Source organism: Arachis hypogaea, chromosome 15 (assembly GCF_003086295.3).
Source record: "Arachis hypogaea cultivar Tifrunner chromosome 15, arahy.Tifrunner.gnm2.J5K5, whole genome shotgun sequence".
NCBI lineage: Eukaryota > Viridiplantae > Streptophyta > Magnoliopsida > Fabales > Fabaceae > Arachis > Arachis hypogaea.
The window spans coordinates 111,256,300-111,261,905 of NC_092050.1; positions in this window are offsets into that span (position 1 = coordinate 111,256,300).

Consider the following 5,606-nt stretch of genomic DNA (forward strand, 5'->3'; position numbering starts at 1 on the left):
GATGATGATGATGTTGATCCCCTCCCTGTGTCTTCTGCCAAGGTGTCAGCTCCTGCTGTTCCTCCTGCCGAGGTCGGCCCTCCCGCTTCTGATCCTGACTGCCAGATCTTAAACCGGGACGATGGTACTGTGGATGTTGTTCCTCTCCAGGCTCGCCCTTCTTCTCCTCAGGCTGATGCTGCTAAAAAGTCTTCTAATCCTTAGCTGATTTATTTTGGATATTTGTGTAGTTGGCCTAGCTTATGGGCTTTAAAACTCTTTATTTCATAGTTAGTTTATTTTGCTGACACTCTTTCTGGTTACTTGTTTAGCAACCCATTATTTTGAAAAACACAACAAGTAGCTTCTAAGCTTTTGGGTCTGACCCTGAAGCTTTGTTATTTTATGTCATGCTTGCTTTCGCCTGTCTTAGTTTTTATATGTTTCGAGAATGTTGAAGCCTTGTTGCTCAGCCTCTTTGAACTGCTTTGTACTTGGAGGTCGTAGATGCGTGGATCCAATTAGCAATCCATGACCGACTTCTTTGTCCTTTTCCAAGTAGTTGACCGACGTCGTCATGTCGATCTTTTCTCGGTTATTTTTAGTAATCTTCTTTTTTGGACCTCAGTCAGGTCTCTTTCAGAGATTACTTTTATAACTTATTTGTTGTAGGAAACCGACTTCGTTATGTCGATCTCTTCTAAGTTATTTTTGTAATCCTCTTTCTTGGATCTTTGTCGGATCTCTTTCTGGGATTACTTTTATAACTCGTTTGTTGTAGGAGACTGACTTCATTATGTTGATCTCTTCTAAGTTATTTTTGTAATCTTCTTTCTTGGATCTTTGTCAAATCTCTTTCAGGGATTACTTTTATAACTTGTTTGTTGTAGGAGACCGACTTCATTATGTCGATCTCTTCTAAGTTATTTTTGTAATCCTCTTTCTTGGATCTTTGCCAGATCTCTTTCAGGGTTTACTTATAACTTGGGTTGACTTGGTCCGACTTCTTAACGTCGGCCAGTCTTTAAGTTATTATTTAGCAATTCATAAGACCTCGTCAGGTTCTTTTTCGGATCACTTTCGATAACTTCTTACATTATTCTGTGTTCATCTTTGCCGATTTGTAGAAGGTGGTTGCTATCTTTAGATCGTCTTTTAGGTGAATCGCATTTTCACCTTTATCGGACGATTGTCTTTATCGTGATCGTGCAGCGAAATTATTTTTCACTTTATGCTGATCTGTTGCTTTATAATCGGACGATGAATGCTTCAGATTAATGCGTCTTAGAAACTTGTAGAATATCTAAAATATATATTTTATTCAAAGGAAAGTGCAAATATATACATGTGAGAATTTTTCATCCCTTTAAGTCGGATAGTGTCTGAGTCTCAACCTGGTGCCTCATTAAAAAACCCTTTCAGGAAAAAGAGTGCATCCAATAGTGAGATCTTTTACTTTTTCTAGCTGTATTACCTTCTTAGGTTGCAGGCGTGCCATGATCTGGGAAGCTCTCGTCCATTGAGTTTGGACAGTCTGTAGTAGCCCTTCCCAAGTACTTCTACAACTCGATAGGGTCCTTTCCAGTTTGCTGCCAACTTTCCTTCTCCTGGTCGAGTTGTTCCAATATCATTTCGGATTAGGATGAGATCATTCTCTGCGAAACTTTTCGGCACTACCCTTTGATTATATCTGGAAGCCATTCGACGTTTTAGTGCTTCTTCCTTGATCCGAGCTCTTTCTTGGATTTCAGGTAGTAGGTCGAGCTCTACCCTCTGAAGTTGGGAGTTTGCTCCCTCATTGTAATGAACCACTCTGGGCGATCCTTCCTCAATCTCTACTAGAATCATCGCCTCTATTCCGTATGCTAACTGGAAGGGGGATTCCTTTGTGGTGGAGTGTGTCGTCATTCGATATGCCCATAGAACTTGTGAAAGCTCTTCTGCCCAGGCTCCCTTTGCGTCTTGTAATCTCCATTTTAACTCGGCCAATATGAATTTGTTGGCAGCTTCAGCCTGTCCATTGGCTTGCGGATGTTCCACGGAGGTGTACTGGTGCTTTATGTTCAAGTCGGCTACTAATTTTCTGAAGCCTACATCTGTGAATTGAGTGCCATTATCTGTAGTGATGGAGTGTGGAACCCCGAACCTTGTGACAATGTTTCTATATAGGAATTTCCGGCTTCTTTGAGCAGTGGCGTTGGCTAGGGGCTCTGCCTCGATCCACTTTGTGAAATAGTCTACCCCTACTATGAGGAATTTAACTTGTCCTGATCCCTGGGGGAAGGGTCCGAGAAGATCAAGTCCCCATTTTGCAAACAGCCAAGGCGAAGTTACGCTGATGAGCTCTTTTGGCGGGGCGATGTGAAAGTTGGCATGTTTCTGACATGGTGGACATGTCTTTACAAATTATGTAGCTTCTTTCTATAGAGTTGGCCAATAAAATGCCGCCCGGAGTACTTTTTTGGCGAGAGCTCGTGCTCCGAGATGATTGCCGCAAATGCCACCGTGTACTTCCTCTAGCACTTCCTTTGTGTTGGTCGGCACACATTTTAGTAATGGTATTGAGATCCTTCTTTTGTACAGGATGTTGTTTATGATAGTGTAGTACTGTGCCTCCCTTTTTAACCTATTTGCCTTCTTTTCTTCTGTGGGGAGTATTTCTGCTTTGAGGTAGTTAATTATGGGGGTCATCCATCCTTGGTCCTGACTTGTTATGGCTAGGACTTTTTCCTCTTCCAAGATTGACGGCTTCTGTAGCATTTCCTGGATGAGGCTTCTATTGTTGTCCCCTGGTTTGGTGCTGGCTAGTTTCGAGAGTGCGTCAGCTCGGGCATTTTGTTCGCGGGGTATGTGGCGGATCTTATATTCCCCGAGTTGTCTGAGCTGTTCCTTGGTTTTATCCAAATACTTTTTCATGGTGGGATCTTTGGCTTGGTAGTTCCCTGTTATCTGTGAGATGACTACTTGTGAATCACTGTAAATGTTGAGTTTTTGAGCTCCAACCTCTTTAGCCAGCTTCAAACCAGTTAATAACGCTTCATATTCCGCCTGATTGTTTGAGGCCGAGAACCCGAATTTGAGGGAGAGCTCAACTTGGGTTCCTTGGTTTCTTTCTATTATCACACCTACGCCGCTTCGAGTCTTATTTGAAGAACCGTCCACATAGAGATTCCATTCTGTGGGGATTTCCGGGGCATCTGTGAATTCTGCGATAAAGTCGGCCAGATACTGTGATTTGATGGCCGTCTGAACTTCATATTGGAGGTCAAACTCGGATAACTCGACTGTCCATTGTAAAATTCTGCCTGCTAAATCTATTTTCTGTAATATTTCTTTTATGGGCTGGTTAGTTTGAACCTTAATTGTGTGAGCCTGGAAGTACGGGCGAAGTCGTCGAGATGTTAGAACGAGAGTATAGGCAAACTTTTCTATTTTCTGGTAGTTCAACTCGGATCCCTGTAGCGCTTTACTAATGAAGTAGACGGGTTGTTGCCCACTTTCGTCTTCTCTGACTAGTGCTGAGGCTATTGCCCGACTTCCTACTGCGAGATATAATATAAGCGGTTCTCCTTTTCGTGGCCGAGATAGGATAGGTGGCCGTCCTAAGAATTTCTTGAAGTCTTGGAAGGCTTGTTCACATTCTGTTGTCCATTCGAACTGCTTTCCCTTCCTTAAAGTAGCATAGAAGGGGAGAGATCTTATCGCTGATCCTACTAAGAACCTGGATAGGGCGGCCAATCTTCCGTTGAGTTGCTGTACTTCTTTGACATAGGTTGGGCTTTTCATGTTGAGTATGGCTTGACATTTATCCGGATTTGCTTCAATTCCTCTTTGTGTGAGCATGAAACCTAAAAATTTGCCCGCTTCTACTACAAAGGTGCATTTTGCGGGATTGAGTCGCATGTCATGCTTCCTTATAGTGTCAAACACTTGAGCCAGGTCGGATACTAATGTCTCTTCACTTTGTGTCTTTATCAACATGTCGTCCACATAAACTTCCATGATTTTCCTGATGTGATCTGAGAAGACTTTATTCATTAGCCTTTGATAAGTAGCTCCCACATTCTTGAGACCGAAAGGCATCACAATGTAGCAGTAATTTGCTTTTGGCATCAAAAACGAGGTCTTTTCTTGATCTGGTGGATACATGGGGATTTGGTTGTATCCAGAATATGCATCCATGAATGAGAGGTATCTATATCCGGAGGAAGCATCTACTAGAGCGTCGATACTTGGGAGTGGGTAAGGATCTTTTGGGCAGACTTTGTTGAGGTCTGTGTAGTCGGTGCACATTCGCCACTTCCCATTTGATTTTTTCACCAAGACGACGTTAGCTAGCCATAGTGGGTACTTGACTTCTCTTATGAATCCTGCCTCCAGTAGTGCTTGTACCTGTTCTTCCACAGCTTGGGATCGCTCTGGCCCAAGTTTTTTTCGTCTCTACTGTACCGGCCGAGATCCTGGGTAGACCGCCAATTTGTGACATATTAGCTTGGGATCTATGCATGGCATGTCTGCAGCTTTCCATGCAAAGAGATCGACATTATCTCGTAAGAACTGTACTAATAATTCCTTTCCATCTCCTTTCAGGATCGTGCCAATATTAGTCGTTTTGTCCGAGGTGTCTCCAATCTGAACCTTCTCTATCTCACCTTCTAGCTGCGGATGGAGTTCTTCTCGTCTCTGAACTCCGCCAAGCTCAATTGTATGAAACTCTTCTCCTCTGCCCCTAAGGTTTAGACTTTCGTTATAACAGCAGCGTGCCATCTTTTGATCTGCTTTTATTGTGGCTATTCCCTCTGTAGTTGGGAATTTCATGCATAGATGTGGAGTCGAGACTATTGCACCGAGTTGATTTAGTGTTGTCCGACCTATTAGAGCATTGTAGCCTGAACTCACGTCGACCACAATGTAGTCTATTTTGAGTGTCCTGGATTGGTTCCCTTTTTCAAAGGTTGTATGTAGTGATACGTATCCCAATGGTTGTACCGGGGTATCTTCCAATCCGAACAGACTGTTCGGGTATGCCCTAAGCTCCTTGTCTTCTAGGCCAAGCTTGTCGAAGGCAATTTTGAACAAAATGTCGGCGGAGCTCCCTTGGTCTATTAATGTGTGGTGGAGATTGGCGTTTGCCAGTATGATGGTGATGACCATGGGATCGTCGTGTCCCGAGATGATACCGGATGCGTCCTCTTTAGTGAATGTGATTGCAGGGATGTCGGGTGCCTCCTCCTTTCCCTTGACATGATATACTTCTTTGAGATATCTTTTGTGAGATGATTTGGAGATTCTTCCCCCTGCGAATCCGCCGTGTATCATGTGGACGTGTCTTTCCGGTGTACGAGGTGATCGCCCAGTTCGTCCAATATCTTCGTCCCTTCGTCTCTTTCTTTAGTCATCATCTCGGGTGGCTAGAAACCAATCTAGTTTTTCTTCCCTCACCAATTTTTCTATGATGTTCTTTGGATCGAAGCACTCGTTGGTGGAGTGCCCTCGCACTCGATGATATTTTCAATATTCATTCCGGTTTCCTCATCCTCTTTTGCCTTTGAGTGGCCGAGCTGAGGGAATTTTCTCCGTATGGCAGACTTCTTTGTATATGTCGACTAGGTATGCCCTGAGAGGGG